Raw genomic sequence first — 19332 nt, 5'->3', positions numbered from 1 at the left:
ACAGGAGATGTCCCCGACGATGTTCCCCAGGGGCACTATCACCTTCACTGCCCTTTCCAGTCCCAGCCAGACCCTCCAGGCTCCCGGCGGACCCATAGAGGACGGGGGGGAGGCTGTCCATCGCCACTGATGGAGGGGTGCCATCACCGCCACCATCGCCAGCATAGCCATGACATCACCGCCACCACCACCGCTGTGGGCTACAGGCTGCCGCTGCTGGGGCACGCCATCCCCTGAACTTCCATGGGGGCTCTGTAAAGAGGGGGGGCAGGGGGGTGCCGCCACCACCGCCCCCGCTGTTGTCGGCGCCGCCACCTCAGTCAAGGGTGCCGTCGCCGCCCATCGGGAGCTGAGACGCCGGGATGAGATTAATATAGGCCTCTGTCCAGGTCTCAGGTATTTTCCCCTTTTGCATCACTTCATTCATAACCTCTAATAGTGGAAGGCCCAATTGTTCTTGAAAAGTCAGGTAGTATTCAACTGGGAGCCCATCTGGACCTGATGCTTTACCACTATTTTGTTTTTTTAAGCACTTGCATTAATTCCATCATTATGTTTCCCTCCAACATCATTTTCATATCTTCAGGAATCTGGGGTAAATTTGTGTCAGGCCTGGAAACCATACTAGGCCTTAGGGTTCCAGACGCTGCCACATTTTTCCCCTGAGGGAAGAAGGGGGGTTGAGGGGTATGGTAATATTCTTCAAGCGGTCAAGGTCGGATGGTGTTCACATCTGCAGGAGGCGTGGCGGGAAGATATTCGAATGAACTGGGAGAACGTGGGACCATGTGACCAGCAAAGGGGTTAGGGGGGTGGGACTCTTGGGGTTTGTATAACTGGGAAAAGAATCCGGAAGTTCAGTTTTGGAATTTCACTCATCGTGTGCCAGCTTCCTTATGCTAGTAAAGAACTCTGAAAGACAATGGCTTCTGAGTTCTTTTTATGCAGAAGAGGTTTTTCTGGAACCTTGACACCACCATGCCCTCTCAGTGCCCTAACCCCTTTGCCGGTCACATGGTCCAACGTTCTTCCACTTTATTCGAAACCTCTTCTTGCCACTCCTTCTGCAGATGCGAACACAATCCAACATTGACCGCTTGAAGAATGTAACTATACCTATCACCCCCCTTCTCCCCCTCAGGAGAGAAATGTGGCAGTGTCTGGAAACCTACGGCCTAGTATGGTTTCCAGGCCTGACAGGTGTCCCCCCTTGCAAAAGAAGCTATATCCTAGGAAAGAAAACAAAGAATTCATAAAGAAGAGTGTTGGTGTTCCGCACGTTCCCTCCTACTCCCGTCTCCCCCCTCCGAGAGGTTTTTTAGGTTTGTCAGGGAAAGTGTCGTGAAATTGTTTAATCAAATTGTCAGCATTTACTTTTCAACTTTTGACCCAAGTAGATTCTGATAATGGGTATCTTTTCCAGTGGACTAAATATTGTAATTGACCTCTGTATAGTCTAGAGTCAAGGATTTTCTTGATCTCATAGTGGGTTTCACCTTGGATTATCAAGGGGGGGTGGAGGTAGAGGTCTCAGTCCAGATTGTCTAGCAGGTTTTAATAAGCTGCTATGGAATACCGGGTGTATTTTTCCCAATATTCGAGGGAGTTTAAGTTGGACGGTTACAGGATTAATAATCTTTACAATGGGAAAGGGCCCCAAAAATTTTGGACCGAATTTTTTGCTTGGTATTCTCAACCTCAGATACTTAGTAGATAAAAAGACTTTATCCCCAATGCGAAAAGGGGGTTGAAGGGAACGGTGTTTGTCAGCTTGGGCTTTATATTTTTGAGCTGCTACAGCTAAGGCCTTTTTTGTATTTTCCCACCCTTTTTTCAACGAATTCATCAGTCCGTTAGGGAAACAGAAGTGGGGGTTTGCACAGGGAGCTCAGGCATTGGAACGAAGTCAATGCCGGTGGTTATCTGAAAAGGAGTTAACCCCGTGCTGCTCTGTACAGCATTATTATATGCGACCTCTGCAAATACCAACAAATCCGACCAGTTCTTTTGTTGGTAATTTACATAACACCGTATGTATTGTTCCACCATTGAGTTCAATTTCTCAGCCGTGCCATTGGTTTCAGGATGGAACCCAGAACTAAGTCCTTGCGACGACCCAATGGACCATAGGAATTCCCTCCAGAACTTGGCCATGTATGGTTTCCAGGCCTGACAGGTGGATTCCTAGCTCTGTCAGGAAACCTTCGAGTCTCAGAGAAGTGAATTGGGGACCGTTATCGGAAACGAGGGTGTCCGGGAGGCCATGTGTGCTGAATAGTCTCCAGAGAACCCTGACCACAGAGTCAGCAGTTGTGGCTTTCATCAAAATTATTTTCAGCCATTTGCATCCACAATATGCATCCACAATGATAAGAAAGTTTTGGCCATGGAAGGGCGCAGCGAAATCAATATGGATGTGGGACCAGGGACTTCTGGGGCGGTCCCACTCTACTATTGGGGCAGCAGGGGGATTGGGTCTGGACTCTTGGAAAGGTGGGCATTTGGCAACCCAACCCTCAATATCAAATCCATTTTGGGCCACCAAACGTAGCTCCTGGCAAGACCCTTCATACGAACAATACCAGGATGCCCTTGTCAGACTGTCTCTGATTATATTTAGGAAAGAAAACACCTTGACTTCATCTGAAAATAAAGAAAAGTACTTTTACTAAATACATCTGGACTACAGCCATGTAAAGTTGAATCTGAGACAAAATATGGCTAACATCCCATATCCCCTCATTAGTCCCTCCTCTCCACAAAAGGTCAGGCAGGGCTGGCCCAATGCCAGCTCCTTCTCACCCCCCATGGTAATCTTCTTCCAAAGGTCTCCAGCAGTTTATCATCTCAGGAATGCAGGGTTTGTTGGAAAGCCCGCGCATCTGGCGTTCATGCTGATTTCAAACCTTATCTCCCCCCCTCCCTTCTTCTTTTATGTCAGACAACACTCTTAAAGGGCCCTCTTCTGTTAATCTGAATAGGATAGTATACATCTTTTTTTTTATTTATTTACATTTATATCCCGCCCTTCTCCGAAGACTCAGGGCGGCTTACAGTGTATAAGGCAATAGTCTCATTCTATTTGTATATTTACAAAGTCAACTTATTGCCCCCCCCCAACAATCTGGGTCCTCATTTTACCTACCTTATAAAGGATGGAAGGCTGAGTCAATCTTGGGCCGGGCTTGAACCTGCAGTAATTGCAGGCTGCTGTGTTCTAATAACAGGCTTCTTACAGCCTGAGCTATTACGGCCCCATCTTAAGTCCATGGCTATTTTACATTAACATAATGACATTGCAATCTAACTACTGGATACAAATTGCACACATAGAACACAAATAGAGTGAAGGTTGGAGTGGAGGCTGACAGCCTTTCATGCAACATTTCTAAAACTCTTGTTTGCATTGCTGCTGGTACAACCACTCTGTCCCCCATAACAAACACCCCCCTTGTGTGGCAAGTTCGGTTTGCCTTGTTTCGAATTGTTTGAACTCTTATGGCAACCTACCCCTGGGCCACCCCCTCTGGACCCATCCTATAACAGTTCTGATTGTCAAGTTCTGCTGCGATGCTTTAGCAAGTTCCGCCGAGGTGAGTGGCCCAATGGTCACAAAGTCAATTAGCAGGGCCGGTTTTCCAGGCGTTGGATCATCCACCAGTGTTGGGAGAGGGCTTATGCATTGGCATGGCTCAAGTCCTTGCCAGGGTGGTGAATTAAGGTGTAATTGTAAGCAGCCAAAAAGAGAGGCCATCTCATTAGTCTTGGTGACATTGCGATGGGGGTTGGCCTGTCTCCCACCAACAGTCCAAGTAGGGGGCAGTGGTCAGTGATGAGGTCGAATTTCCATCCGAATGGGTATTCGTGGAACTTCTTCACACCTGCCACTGTGGCCAGGGCTTCCCTGTCCAGCTGACTATAGTTCTGCTCAGGGCTGGACAGGGTTCAGGAGAAATATGTGATGGGTGCTTCAGAGCCATTGGGCAACCAACTCCAAAAGGGGAAGCATCACACATAAGGACTAGGGGAAGTGTGTGGTTATATTGTAGCAAAAGGCAGTCTGCAGTTAGAAGTTCTTTGACTTTTGCGAACGCTGTAGCTTCCTCCCTGCCCCAGACCCAGGGAGTTTTTTTAGCTAACAGTCTATGCAGGGGTTCTGCTACTGTGGCTTTTTGTTTTAGGAACATAGCATAGAAATTTAGGAGTCCTAAGAATGCTTGTAGTTCCGTCTTGTCTCCAGGAGTGGGTGCTTCTTTGACTGCTTTTATTTTGGATTCTGTGGGGTGAATGCCTGCCTGGTCGATTCTGTATCCCAGAAATTCGACGGATGGCACCCCAATTTGGCACTTATCTAATTTAAGGTGGAGATCTGCAGTTCTAAATACTGTCAGGACCTCTCGTAGCCTGGTTTTTAGTTGTTGTTGATGGTCTGCTGACACTAGGACATCATCAAAATAGGGAACCACTCCAGGGATTCCCTGCAAAAATCTCTCCATTAGGTTTTGAAATAGTCCGGGGGCAACGCTTACCCCAAATTGTAACCGGGTGCATTTGAATGTGCCCCTGTGGGTTACAATGGTTTGGGCTTCTGCTGTGGCATCGTCAACTGGTAGTTGTTGGTAGGCTTGAGCTAGGTCGAGTTTTGCAAAAATCTTTCCAGGACCAAGTGAGTGCAGTAAGTGTTGCATGATTGGCACCAGATAGGTGCTCTTTTGGAGTGCCCTATTGAGGGTCGCTTTGTAATCCGCAGAGATGCAGATAGACCCATCTGATTTAATTGGAGTTTTTATGGGGGTCTCCCATCGAGCATAGTCAACGGGGACCAGAACCCCCTGCTGGACTAGTTTGTCCAACTCTTTATCTATTTTTGGTTTCAGGGCAAATGGCACCCGTCTGGCTTTTAGCCTGATGGGGGCTATCCCAGGGTCCAGATTAAAACTAATAGGGGTCCCCACGAACTTGCCCAAGGTTCCAGCGAAGACATCCTGGAATTCTCGGAGCAGGTCGTCCTTCATGCCTCCACAGCTGATTTGGATCTCCCTAACTCCGTAAAGACCCATGCCTAGGGGGTCAGATCCAATCCCAGCCCAGGAGGCTCAGCCAGTGCCCACGGATGATGGTGATGGGAAGTTTTTCTCAGTAGGAACTGTAGGCGACGTTGACGGTGGCAATGCCTTCTATGGGAATCCTGTTTCCCTGGAAGTCACACACTTGGAGTCGTTGGGGTTGCAAGTGATGTTTCTTGATGTGTGGAAGCAACTCTTGGATGGTGTTCCAGGAGATGATTGTAATGGATGATCCGGTGTCGATCTCCATTTTAACTCACTGCCCATCGATGTTGACTATTGTAAATGTTTTTTCTTTGGGTCTTACGTTCACCTGGCTGATTGTAACTTGATTTGAATTCGTACCATTTTTGGGGCGGCCATTTTGGCCGTGCCTGCATGGAAATGGTGGCTGGTTGGTCAGCTTCCATTCCACTCGATCTCTTTGGCATGAAGATTGAATAGGCAGGACCGGTTGCGTTGCTCTGCATACATGGGCCAGATGGCCCTTCTTTTCGCACCATTGGCACAGGGCATCGCGGAATCGGCAGTTATTTTGATGGTGATTTTCCCCGCAGCTGGAACAAATGGTTCTGCTGTCATGGTTGGTTTGATCCATTTGGAAAACTGCCTCTTCTCTGATCTCCTCGTCCCCCTCCTCGGGCTGGGTGAACTCTTGGGGCTCCTTTTGGGCGACCGCTTGGGGCACTGGCGCAGCTAGGGTTGCCATGTGGCTTGCTTCAGCGGCTTTGCTGGACAGTCCATGCCCTTTAGCTTCATTGATCATGACTTGCCAAGTCAGATCATGCTTAGAAAGTAGAAGTTGGTGTAGTCGGGGGTCCCTGATTCTGCAGATGAATTGCTCCAATAGGGCTTCCTCCAAAAACCCTTTGTAATTGCCCAGGGTGGCTGCTCTCCGCAGGGCAGCAATGTACGTGCCGATGGATTCTCCCTCTTGCTGCAACTGCTGGCAGAATTCAAACCACTGGGCATACGTAGATGGGGCCGGCACAAAATGGGCTCAGAGCATGTCCTTCAGGACATTCCAGTCCACCGACTGTACAGGGGTCAGATCAGTCAGTGATTCGGCTACATCGAAGACGGCTTGGCCGCAGTTGTGGAGGAACAATGCTCTTTTTCGATTGTCCAGCAAGCCATGATTGTCGTTGGCTTCCAGGAAACAATCGAACCACGCCATGAACGTTCCCCATTTCTTGGTGGGTGGGTCAAATGGCTTCAGGGAGCTCGCACTCTTGTTGGACATCTCGATGGATTCGGTTTCTCTTCTGTACTTGCTTCTGGCCGGGGTGGTTTCTTTGTTGCTGGTCTTTTTAAATTTTTCGTGTTGTCCTCAATCCCACCTTCATCGCCAATGTTAAATTGGGCAAGGAGGACACATGAGACCAGGCTAGTGACAACAGCTCTTTAATTCAGTGTGACTTCAGCAAAAATACAGGCAGGAGACCCTCCTTTTATACACACCTGGACCAGGTATCTGCCAATAGGATTTGAATGTTTTCCCGCTGGAAAAACCCACCAATAGGGGATACACAACACTCCCACCATATTCAATTGTACATACTCTCCTTGTGTCAGTAGCTCTGATATACTGATAAGGTATTTACCAGGTATAAATCTGTATATATTTAGCCATAGATAAAACCACTGTTAATTATCTAAAGGCTTTGTGTGCTGTTTTGCTCCTGGGTTTATCTCATAATACTAGTCACGCTGTCTAAACTCTGTCAGAAATCAATCTGTGACTGAGAAGATGAGGTGTCTGATGCAAGATGCAGACTGGAAGACAAATATTGAGGTAAAGCAGCTCATGTAGACAAGTACTTGGAGAACAAGCTCCCAATAAAAGCCATAGATGCAATTCTTACAAGCTAAAATACAGAAGGCAGCCTAAACTAACAACAAAGGTGAACCGCAGAGGTGAGAAGAGAGGGAATTTTTGATATTCACAACCAGTCGGGTTTTTGGGCTGTTTTTTGGCCATTTTCATGCCGTTTTTCAGGAGATTTTTTGCCCCAAAAAATGGCCAAAAATGAACCAAAAATGTCTGGGTTTTAACCCATTTTTGGCTGGGTTTTTGGCTATTTTTCAGCCATTTTCATGCCATTTTTCAGGAGTTTTTTCCACCTGAAAAATAAGCCAAAAACAGCCAAAAATGAGCCAAAAAGCTACCGGTTATTAACCACTTTTCTGCCATTTTGGGTGCTGTTTTTGGGGCATTTTCATGCCATTTTTGGGTGGTTTTTTGCCCTGAAAATGGCAAAAAAATGGTGACTGGGCGAGCGGGGGCGGGCCAGGCAGAGGTGGTATTTTACCAGTTTGGTGACCCAGGTCAAATTTCCGCTACTGGTTCACCCAAACCGGTCCAAACCGGTCTAATACCACCTCTGGTCATGGGGCAGAATACCCATTCACAAAATGGCTGCCATAGGGAATATTTATTTATGTATTTATTTATCAAATTTATATAACCACCCTTTTGACAAATGGGATTCCGGGTAGTATACAATAAAAATAAATAAATAAAATACATATAAAAAAAAACCATAGCAGCACAATTAACCTCCCCATAAATTGCCAGACATCAAAATTCCATTTTGTTTTTGTTTTTTTCTGTACAAGTGATCACATTTAAGAATAAAATAATAGCTAAAGACATTCTTCATATTTCATTCTTTCAACTTTGAGACTCTTAGTCAGCAGGAAAACTCTCCAAAAACTGAATAGGACCACATTTTGGATAGGCAGAGAATCCAGCAGTGAATTTTTTTAAAATGGTGAGTGGGGAGCCAGAAAAGATCCTGATTGCATCTCTCTCAGAAAGGGAATTGGGCAATGGCTCTGAACATTAGCAACCGCTTCATTCTAAACTTCCTTCTTTCCCACAACCTGATCAGAGTCAATACAGCCTAGTCCAGACCTGGGCAAATTAAGGCCCGCGGGCCACATCCGGCCCTTTGTACGTCCCTGTCCGGCCCGCGTGAGGCCAATCATAAACACCATAAATTAAACTTTTTTTTTAACTTTTATTTTGAAAAATAAATTGCACTGGTTCAATAATTGTTTTTCTTATTTAACCAATAGACCACAGTTTCACATAACCTAATATACATATTTACAGAGTGCTTTATTCTTCTGATTATCAGTACCAGCTATTCAAAATATTTAATTTAAGTATTTTACAATGAAAGAAAGTTGGTGGCCCTCTGACACAATTCAGGCTTCTCATGCGGCCCCTGATAAAAATTAATTGCCCAACCCTGGCCTAGTCTCTAGTTTCCCAGTGGTCATATACATACACACAGAGACACAACAAAAGGGGGAAGTAGAAACACATAGAGAGTTGCAACACATTACTTCATCAAACAGAAGCAAATACAGATGTCTCCAAGGCCACCACAATTAAAGAGATTGGAAAGATTACAAAACTCATGCTCTACATTGCTTTCCTGACCTCATGATTTTTTAAGAACACATTGAGAATTTCTACAGAATCCAAGGTTATTCTGGGAAAGTAAGATTATCCCATTGTTTGTTTTACTTTCTTTTTTAATTAGCTTAAAAAATAAATAGCTTCTTAAAATTTAAAATTAGAGTTAAGAGGGGAAGTTGGACCATGCTAAGGGAGGTTTCAGTGGACTCTTAGGTCCCAATAAGCACTATATAGTTTCAGCTGGACACCATCCATGAAACTATATTTACCAATTTCTGCTTCTGAAAACTCTTTCAATTTTCAATAACAGGCAGAATACATACAAAATTGATCATGCCACAGCCTTTTGAGAAATCTGCATCCAGAAATCACCTTGATATTGGTAGGGATAGCAGAATTAGTAAACTTTGGATCATTCATTTCATTTGTTTTTATATCTGTTACAAATCATCTTCCCAACGACCCCCCACAAAAAAACTCACATGCTTTGAGTTCTCTAGGAAATGTCTGCATATTTCTCCAAACATTTCTTTTCTTTCCTAATATGGTTCCAGGCTCATTTGCAAATCAGGGCTGGAGTCTAGAAGGATATTTTTGTAAAAAATTCAGGAAGCATTGACTAGACCCATGATGGTGAACCTGTGGCACACGTGCCACAGTTGGCATGCAGAGCCCTCTCTGCGGGCACACAAGCTGTTGCCCCAGCTCAGCTCCACCGCACATGCACATGCATCTCCCACTGGCCAGCTTATTTTCAGATCTCTGCCATGCATATGCAGGGCACATGCGGGAGATGTGTGTGCAAGCATGGGGGTGGGGGGTCATGCGCGCATGCACAGGGTGTGGGGGAGCATGGGTGGTTATGTGTGCATGCATGAGGGGAGTGCGGAGGGCTTGTGCGTGCATGCGTGGTGGAGTGCAGGGGTCACACGTGCATCAGTGGTGGGTTTCAAATTTTTTTACTACAGGTTTTGTAGGTATGGCTTGGTGGGTGTGGCATGGCATGGCATGGCATGGCTTGGTGGGTGTGGCTTGATGGGCATGGCAGGGGAAGGATACTGTAAAATCTCCATTCCCACCCCACTCCAGGGGAAGGTTACTGCAAAATCCCCATTTCCTCCTGATCAGCTGGGACTTGGGAGGCAGAGAATAGATGGGGGCGGGGCCAGTCAGAATTTTTACTACTGGTTCTCTGAACTACTCAAAATTTCCACTACCGGTTCTCCAGAACTGGTCAGAACTGGAGTGCATGCAGGGGGGTGGGGGAAGCACAGGGGGTGTCACATGAACATTGCATTATGGATCTGGGCCCATATATGCGCTTGGTGCGTGTGCACACATGCTTTCGGCACATCACGAAAAAAGGTTAGCCATCACTAGACTAGACAGAAAAAAACCTTAACAAACAAGAGTTCAAGGGTGCACCTATGTTCAGAGGTGTCCCCAGCACTCTGAATTGTAACATACATCATAGGCTGGTAGCTGTTCTCCCAGGTTTTAGGCAGAGAATGCCTGGAATTGTAGCTGGGACCTTCCACCTGCAGTGCTTCCTGTTCTAAGGAGGAAAAAGGATTTACCTGCAAACAAGCCAGTTGATTTTCTTCAAAGTCTCCAAGTTCCTGTTCTGTCTTGATTTTAAAGGATATTTAAATACCTGAAATATGAAAACTTTATTGCACGCTGTTTCACAATCCAGAATTTAAACCAATGAACCCTTTGCAGTTAGACTGTGCTGCCTAATACCAATGCCCTTACTGTATCTAAACTGGAGTTTAAGGTAGTATTTTAGATTTGGGACAGAATAGGAGGAAGATGAAAATAAATGGGATAAAATAAAATGATCTTTTCAGGAAGTTTTAGGCAAATTATTTTGTTCTGAATTCAGTTAAGTACTAATACTATTTTATTAGAACAAATATCCAATTTTCACAGAAGGATTTCCTACTGTTCTACACCAAATGCAATACCTAATATGTTTCCTTTGACTATATTGTTTTCCATAACCTGTTTGAACAAAAACCAAAACCTCATTACCACTTAGATCTCTTTAGCCCTCAAATATCTTTTTAAGTGTAAAAGTGAAAAAGCTGAGGTTTTCTGAGGTTCCTAACCCACTGATGCTTATTGTTTCTTCTCACCTTGTCTCTTTCTCAAAGGCTGTATACTTATAGCCATTGAGGTCAGTTTTGAAAGATGTGAGGCTTCTGTGAGGCTTCTGTGTTACCAATCAAGCAAAGGGAAACAAATAAAGAACAATGAAAAACGAATAAAGAACGAATTACATTCTGGACTCCTGATTTTGGACTTCCGGTTGGTGAGGCTCGGACAAAGAGAGGCTTTGAGGAGCTAGCTCTGCTCTTCATCCCTCTTTTTTGGTGCTGGAGCAAAACCCAAAAGGGTACACGAAGCCTGTAGGGAAGCGTGTTGAAGTGGGGAGATTCGAGGAGCAGTTTGATGACAGGCAATCATCAACGCGACGGAGAAAACCCCGTGGAGCCCAGCAAGCAAAAAGCTGGCATTTTTTAATGCCAGCTCCGTAGTCTGACAGCCAACAAAGTGGGAAGCAAGATTATTGACAGCTTGTGGTGAGGAGCAAGGAGAGGTCAGTGCTAAAGAATTTGTGTAACAGAAAATTAACAACAACAAAAAAGACGTTCGCACTTCATTGTGAAGATTGATTGATCGTAACCCGAGAAGGCAGCTAAGAAGCTGGTGAGAAAGAACAGAGAGTGACTGGGAGCGATTGATAGCCTGAAAAAGGCAGGACAGTTTAACGAACAAAATAGTACTCTGGGATATCTTTTGAACATTTGAACATTGAATTTCAGACTTTAAACTTTGAACTTTGAAAAACTGAGAAGTGAACACTAGTTACGAGGCTGTGAGCTTTGTTTTTTTTTTTTCATTAGAAGCAGCTGAAGTAACAGAAGTGGAGAGCAACTATAGCAAAGAGCATTACTCAGCAATTTATCAGCATAATAAGGAAGACTGAGTTGATGGGAACTTTTGAGAGACAAATACATTAATAAGAAACTGATGAATTGGTGACCCTTACTTTTTGCCTACTTTTGTTTACTGAATCTGCCAACTGATTTTTTTTCTTTCTTTTCTCTTTTTCTACTGGATATAACGATTTGAACGCTTTTTGGAAATCACTATCATTATTTAATCCACTTAAACCATTAATTTACTTGTTAGAAGGCTAACTAACCCAGCCAAAGAATTGATTATAGCTAAATATTCTAATTTATACATTATATATTAACTGACTGAAAGTGTTACGTAAGTTATCTTATACATTGATACTCCTTTCATGTTTATTTCTGCTCTTTCTTTTTTGTATTTTTTCAACCTATATATATAATTATATATATACCGATTTATAACTCAGATTTAGAGATTACTAGATATTTTGATTAATATATCGATATTTATATATACTTGTTAAGATTTATATTTATAACTCAAACTATAAGTTACTGTTATAATTAGTTATAGTCAGATTTGGAAAAAAAAGAGTTTCACATAGATATTTATAGTTAGGCACCTCAACCCTCTAATTAGTTGTGCATTCTATGATTTCTGAATATTGATGTGAACATCGAGATCTATACAAATAATATAATAACACAAAAGTTTATAGTAAGGACTAAATTAAACTAATAATAAACTTTCAAAGTAAAGAATTTGAAGATGCTTAATGCCAATTTGGGACAACGTGTACAATATTCTTAAAAAGCAGGAAGAGATACTAGAAGAGATGACTTCCACAAACATCACATTAACTAAGGCAGGAAAGAAAACTACACTACTTCTAACACCCTCAACAACAACACCTTCAGCAATAACACAAAAAACAACAGAGGGAATGCTGAAAGCCGAGGAACAAAATACTGCCTCCAATATTAATATTCAAATCTCGCTATCTATGTTACAAGAATCAATGGCAAAACTCCAGGAAATAATGGTAAAGAACCATTTAGAGACAAGAGTGGATATTAACAAACTGAAAGAGGAAATGGGGAAATTAAAACTGGAAATGAGATCAGACATATCGAAACTCGATGAAAAAATAGGATCAATCCAACAAGCATTAGAGAAGAATTAACATACAATAAAGGAACTGGAGAAAAGAATGGAACAAACAGAGAAGGAACTAGAAAAGATGGACCAACAAATAAAAACGGTGAGCAAAGAAATGGGAAACTCCCTGACCTTCATAGAGATGGATAAGTCTGCATCATATTTAAGATTTCAAAATGTAGTGCAAGAAAAAGATGAAGATTTGGAACTAGTGATGGCAGAAATCTTAGCTGAAGTATTAGATAGAGACAAGGAGGAAATGTTAAAGGAGATGGACAACATTTACAGGGTCAGCACAAGTTGTGCGAGAAGAAACAAACTCCCAAAAGAGGTCCACATTCGATTTACAAGAAGGAAAGTGCAAGATATTATATACAAAATATCCAGAGAAGAAATAATAACACATAAAGGTAAAGAAATTCAGATTCTCAAGTAAATCCCGAGAAGAGTAAGAGAGCAGAGAAAGGATTATAAATTTCTGGCTAAGGAGTTGAATAAACGAAACATTTTATTTTGATGGCTGATTCCAGAAGGGATGTTGGTTACTTGGGAGGATAGGACAATTAACATAGATATGCTTGAAAAAGCTCAGGATTTTTTTGAACAACTGGTGGGGTCAGAAGACCAAAATAGCAAAGAAGATTTAGAGCTAAATCCCCAAAGAAGACAAGACCAACTAAAAAATAAACACAAAGAACAAGAAGAAATAGATACTAATCAACAACAAACAGAAAGGGATATACGAGCAATCAGAAGACAAAAAGTGAAAGATAACTAGGGCTACGGAAAAGGAGGTGAAACTCTTATCCATCAACATAAATGGACTAAATTCAATGACAAAAAGGAAAAGAATTTTTGCAAATTTAATAAAACAAAATGTAGATATTATATGCTTACAGGAAACACATATTCTAAAAACTGATGAAAAATATTTAAATTGCCCCAAATTAGGGATGCTGTTTACGGCTTCTGCAGATCAGGAGAAAAAGAAAGGAATAGCGGTGTACATTAAGGAAGAGATAGAGGCAAATTTAATATTTGAAGACCCTAAAGGAAGAATTTTGGCAATAGAAATACAGATAAATTTTTTTAAAATCCTATTAGTGGTAATTTATGCCCCCAACGACAATCAAAGTGAATTTTACAAAGCCCTATATGACAAAATTATTGAATTAGAAAAGGAAAATATAATGCATCATAGGCGATTTCAATGCGATATCAAATTATCAAAAAGACTACAATAGGGGGAATAAGAAAGCGGGGGGAAAAGAGAACTACCAAAAATATTTGTAGAAATGACTAAAGAATTAAATTTAATAGATATATGGAGAATACTAAACTCAGAAAAAAGACAATTTACCTTTTATTCGAACCCCCATAAATCTTGGTCATGCATTGATATGGCATGGATAAGTGGAGACCTAGTAGAAGAAGTGGCAGAAGTAGAAATCTTATTGAATTCATGGGCAGACCACAACCTGCTTAAAATTAGCTGGAAGTGGGGGAAAACCAAGGAGAAGATAGACACTAAATACTCAATTCTAGAAAGATGAGGAATTTACTAAGAAAATTAAGGAAGAACTAAATTTTTATTTTAAAGAAAATAATAATCAATATACATCGACCCAAAACCTATGGGATACTATGAAAGCTATGATTCGGGGAGTTATAATATCCTTTACTGCAAAAAAGAACAAAGAAAAATATGCCCAACAAAATAATCTACTTCAAACAATCAAAAAATTAGAGACTAACCTACAGAATAACCCATTAAACTCTCAACTACAAGAACAACTGATTCTCTATAAACACAAACTCAATTTAGTTGAGCAAGAAGAACTGGTCAGAAATCTGAAAGCAACCAAACAAATACATTTTGAACAAGCAAATAAACCAGGAAGATGGTTCTCTTATAAACTCAAAAAAAAAAGAGAGAGAAAAAAACCATCTACCAATTACAAGATGAAAATGGAGAAAACCAATATACAATAGAAAAGAAAAAAGAGATTGCACATAAATATTTTGAAGATCTCTATAAGAAAGAAAAAATAGATGAGGAGCAGATTAGAAACTATCTAAGGGAAAAAAGAACTCGAGAAATAAAAGATGAACTGAAAGAAATGCTGACTAAGGATATAACTATGATGGAATTAAATGAAGCAATTAGATCACAGAAAAATAGTAAAACACCAGGCCCTGATGGTTTTCCAGCAGAATTCTATAAGACAATAGAAGAACAATTAGGACCAATAATGGTTGATTTATTTAATGAGGTATTAACATCAGCTAAAATGCCGGATACATGGAGGGAAACACTAATTTCGCTAATCCTGAAGGAGGATACGGATCCTAGGCTGATACAAAATTATAGACCAATCTCTCTCTTAAATGTAGATTATAAAATATTTGCTACTATTATCGCCAACAGACTAAAGAAAATTTTGAATGATTATATACACTCAGACCAAAATGGATTCCTTCCAGACAGACAAATTAGAAACAATTTAAGAATAATAATGGATAGTTTAGAATACTATGAAGCTCACCCAGAGAAACAGGTAGCCCTTGTTTTCTTGGATGCCCAAAAAGCATTTGACAATCTCAATTGGCAATTTATGATTCAACAAGTGTATGATATGTACTTTGGCACCAAATTTGAGAATATCATAACAGCAATATATTTGATACAAAAAGCAAAAATTATAATCAATGGAGAAAATACCCAATAAATATAGAGAAAGGAGTTCGACAAGTCTGCCCCCTCTGCTCTTTATACTTTCATTAGAAGTATTATTAGAACGAATTAGACAAAATCCAGAAATAAAAGGATTGAAAATCAGAAGTGAAGAATATAAACTGCAAGCATTTGCAGACGATTTGGCTTTTATTATTGAAGAACCGCTAGAGAGAGGACAAGCACTAATTAAGGAATTAGAAAGATATGGAACTGTAGCAGGACTGAAAATTAATGGACAGAAAACGAAACTTCTACCGAAAAATTTAACAGAACCACAAATAATAGAACTGGAAAGATCACTTGGACTTCAAACAATAAGAAAAATTAAAGGGATATGGTTGATAGTGCATTGCAAAGCGATAAAGGAGAATAATTACAACAAATTATTACAAGAAACAAAAAAAGATTTAGAATTGTGGCTGAAGATGCAGCTGTCACTATTAGGAAGAATAGCAGCTGTAAAGATGTCTATACTACCAAAATTCCTATATTTGTTTCAGACTGTTCCAGTCAAATTAGAAAAGACCTTTTTTAACGACCTTAATAAAACAATTGGAAAATTTATTTGGCAGGGGAAAAAACCTAGAATAAAAATGAAATATCTACAAGATATGAAGAGCAGAGGAGGATTTGGATTACCAAATTGGGAACTATATTATAGTGCAGCAACACTAGTTTGGTTAAAAGATTGGATCAATTTAAAGAATAAAAGAATACTAGCTATAGAAGGCCACGACCTACAGAGAGGATAGCATGCCTTCCTGTGGGAAACAGGCCATATGAAACAAAAGTATTTCCACAGACATTTGATTAGAGATTCCCTAATAAACAATTGGATTAAAGTTAAAAAGAAACACTATATAAAAATCCCAATTTGGCTATCCACAATGGAACGATGATTCACCCAAATAATTTAGATTTGAATAAAATGCTAAAATATAAAGAGCTATTAGATGTTCATGGAAAATTAAAAACACTACAGGACCTCCAAGAACAAGGACTACGGGTTGACTGGTGGGCCTATCTTCAGTTACAAAATTGATACAAACAAGATATAAAAGAATATGGAATATATCTTAAACTACAGCAATTAGATAAAATTTTACTAGGGCCAGACAAAAAAAAAATTACCCAAATTTATAAATACTTGCTAGAAGTAGAATTGGAAGAAGTAGTAGTGAAAGGATGTATGATTGCATGAGGTCAAAATATTGGACATAATATAAATTTATCAGATTGGGAGAAAATATGGAACAGAAATTATAAACTAACAAAATCAGCAGCATACAAAGAAAATGCATATAAAATGTTCTACAAGTGGCACTTGCCACCTTCAAGACTAGCGAACATGTATCCCAAAATGTCTCCCATATGCTGGAAATGTAAAAATAAAGAGGGAACATATTACCATATGTGGTGGTCTTGCCCCGAATCACGTAAATATTGGTTAAAAATTAAAAAGTGGCTACAAGAAATCACGAATGAACAATTGGATCTAGAACCCAAACTTTTTTTATTGGGGATTTTTTTAAAAAAATACATGAAGAGTATAAAATATTTAATACTACATATATTAACTGCTGCTAGAATGGCCTTCGCTCAATGTTGGAAACAGCCATGTGTGCCCTCAGAGAGACTTATTATACAAAAGATTATGAATTGCGCAGAAATGGACAAACTGAGTCTGAAGGATAAAGAGACATCAGTATTTTATGATATATGGGAACGGTGGTATGGATGGATGGAAAGGAGATAGGAATATTTAGTTACTAAGTATAATCAATAGATAAAATAAGAACACAAATATGTATAATTTAATGTTTGTCATTATTGCACGGATTATTGTTAGATGGAAAACACCACAAATAGCTGTTAAATGATATAAGCTTTTCTTTTTCCTTTTTTTCTATCTTTTAATGTAAAAAAGTTCAATAAAGTATATATATATATATATATACGAAATACAAATAAAGAACAATGGAATTAAAAGCAGAACAAGAAAAAGAAAACACAATGAAATATAGAACAAGGAAAGAGATGATAAATAGAAAATCTTAGACAATAGACAATTCAAAGAGAGTAAGTCCATACAAAACTAAAAATGAAGGTTACTGTAGCAACCACAGGCAGCTATTTCATTCAGATTCACCTACACTCCATTGAAATATTATATTCTTGAATGATATGAGTGGTTTGATTTTTTTATATATGGCAATGAATTGATTTCATTAGAGAAATAACATGACACCAGATTCAGAAATACTTATTTTTATGTTTTATAAATATTCAAACCATGCGAGAAAAACAGTCCTAAATGATAGACACTATGTATAGAAAATGAAAGAAGAAAACAAATATTATCATCAGTCTTTATTCTTTTATTTTATTTTATCTTATCTTACCTCTTATCATCTTATATTATGCTATGCTATGCATTACATTACATTACATTATAATATTACCAATGCAAGACTCATATACCATGTTTCGCTGAAAATCACATTTGCCACCACCAAAAAAAGGCACCAGGTTGTCACACCCCCGTTGGATTTTGACAAACAGCTTACAGAGAGCGAGAGAGTGAATCTGTTGGCTGTGGAGGAAACTGGGGAAGGGCAAAGTCAGGCTGGGCAGAGCAGGGGAGAGGTAGAACAAGGGAGAAGGGGTTCTGATGAACACCAAGGCCCACCCCCTCCTAATCCTAGGGCATGCAGAGAAGAATGCAGAAGAGAGCAACATGGGTTCTGTGGCTTATGAGGAAGGAAAGGGTCCCAATTCCCTTCACAAGGCACACCTGGGGATGCAGTTTAAAGGAGAGGCAGTTGAGACGGGCGTTTGTTGGGAATTAATCTGGTGCTGAGAGTTGTGGCCTGCATTCCTGGCATTCCCTCCTGACTGTGTGAATTACTGCCATGTTACTGTGTGCCTAGCTTGTCTTGCTGGGATTATTCTTCCTGTCTGAACTCCTTGCCCTGCTGGAGTGATTGATTGCAGTCATTCTGAAGTGATTGATTGCAGTCATTCTGGAGTGATTGATTGCAGTCATTCTGTTTACAGCATTGGGACTGGATTATTATAAGGGCCGTGGTAGCTCAGGCTGTAAAGAAGCTTGTTATTAAAACACAGTAGCCTGCAATTACTGCAGGTTCAAGCCCGGCCCAAGGTTGACTCAGCCTTCCATCCTTTATAAGGTAGGTAAAATGAGGACCCAGATTGTTGGGGGGGCAATAAGTTGACTTTGTAAATATACAAATAGAATGAGACTATTGCCTTATACACTGTAAGCTGCCCTGAGTCTTCGGAGAAGGGCGGGATATAAATGTAAATAAATAAATAAATAAATCATCAGGTTTGTGGGAGAGCTTTTCTCCAGCCTGTAAAAGAGATGTTGGTGGCAGAGTTGGTGCCAATAAAGGAATTCATACTGGTTGTCTGGCTGTGTTGCCTTCGTGCAACACCCTAGGTCATCACACAGGTCTTATTTTCTGGGGATGTCATCCACTGACTTACCTCACTTGTGCGCATTGCCCTTGGCCTCCTTTTCACTGTCAGAGGCCTTCAGGAACTTCTGTGGAAGTCAAGGCCGCAAAGGCCTCTGCAGCCAATAACAGAGCTCCTGATCAATCCAGAGCTCTGTTATCAGCTGAAAAGACCTTCAGGAGAACCTTGCCAGCCTTGCCAGCTGCAGAAGAAATGGGCCCACATGGGAGGTGTCGGGGTGTGTGAGACCTGACTGCAACTATCCAAAGGTAAGTAGTAGGGCAGTGTTGTGTCCCGTCCGATCTCACCACCACAGCCGGGGTCTGCTTATCTGCTTCTGAACGCTGAAGAATGTCCTAGCAGGCCTCCCGGCCCCAGCCCTGGCTCCATGCCCAGACAGGCTGAGGAGGGGGCATCTCCCGGCCCCAGCCCTGGCTCCATGCCCAGACAGCCTGAAGAAGAGCAAGTATCTCCAGCACCCAGCTCTGGCTCCATGCCCAGGCAAACGGAGCAGCTAGACCCCTCCCCCTCCTCCA

The sequence above is a fragment of the Ahaetulla prasina genome, chromosome 5 (assembly GCF_028640845.1).
Source record: "Ahaetulla prasina isolate Xishuangbanna chromosome 5, ASM2864084v1, whole genome shotgun sequence".
Classification (NCBI taxonomy): domain Eukaryota; kingdom Metazoa; phylum Chordata; class Lepidosauria; order Squamata; family Colubridae; genus Ahaetulla; species Ahaetulla prasina.
The sequence above is the reverse complement of the archived record's forward strand: the minus strand, read 5'-3'. Positions refer to the sequence as shown.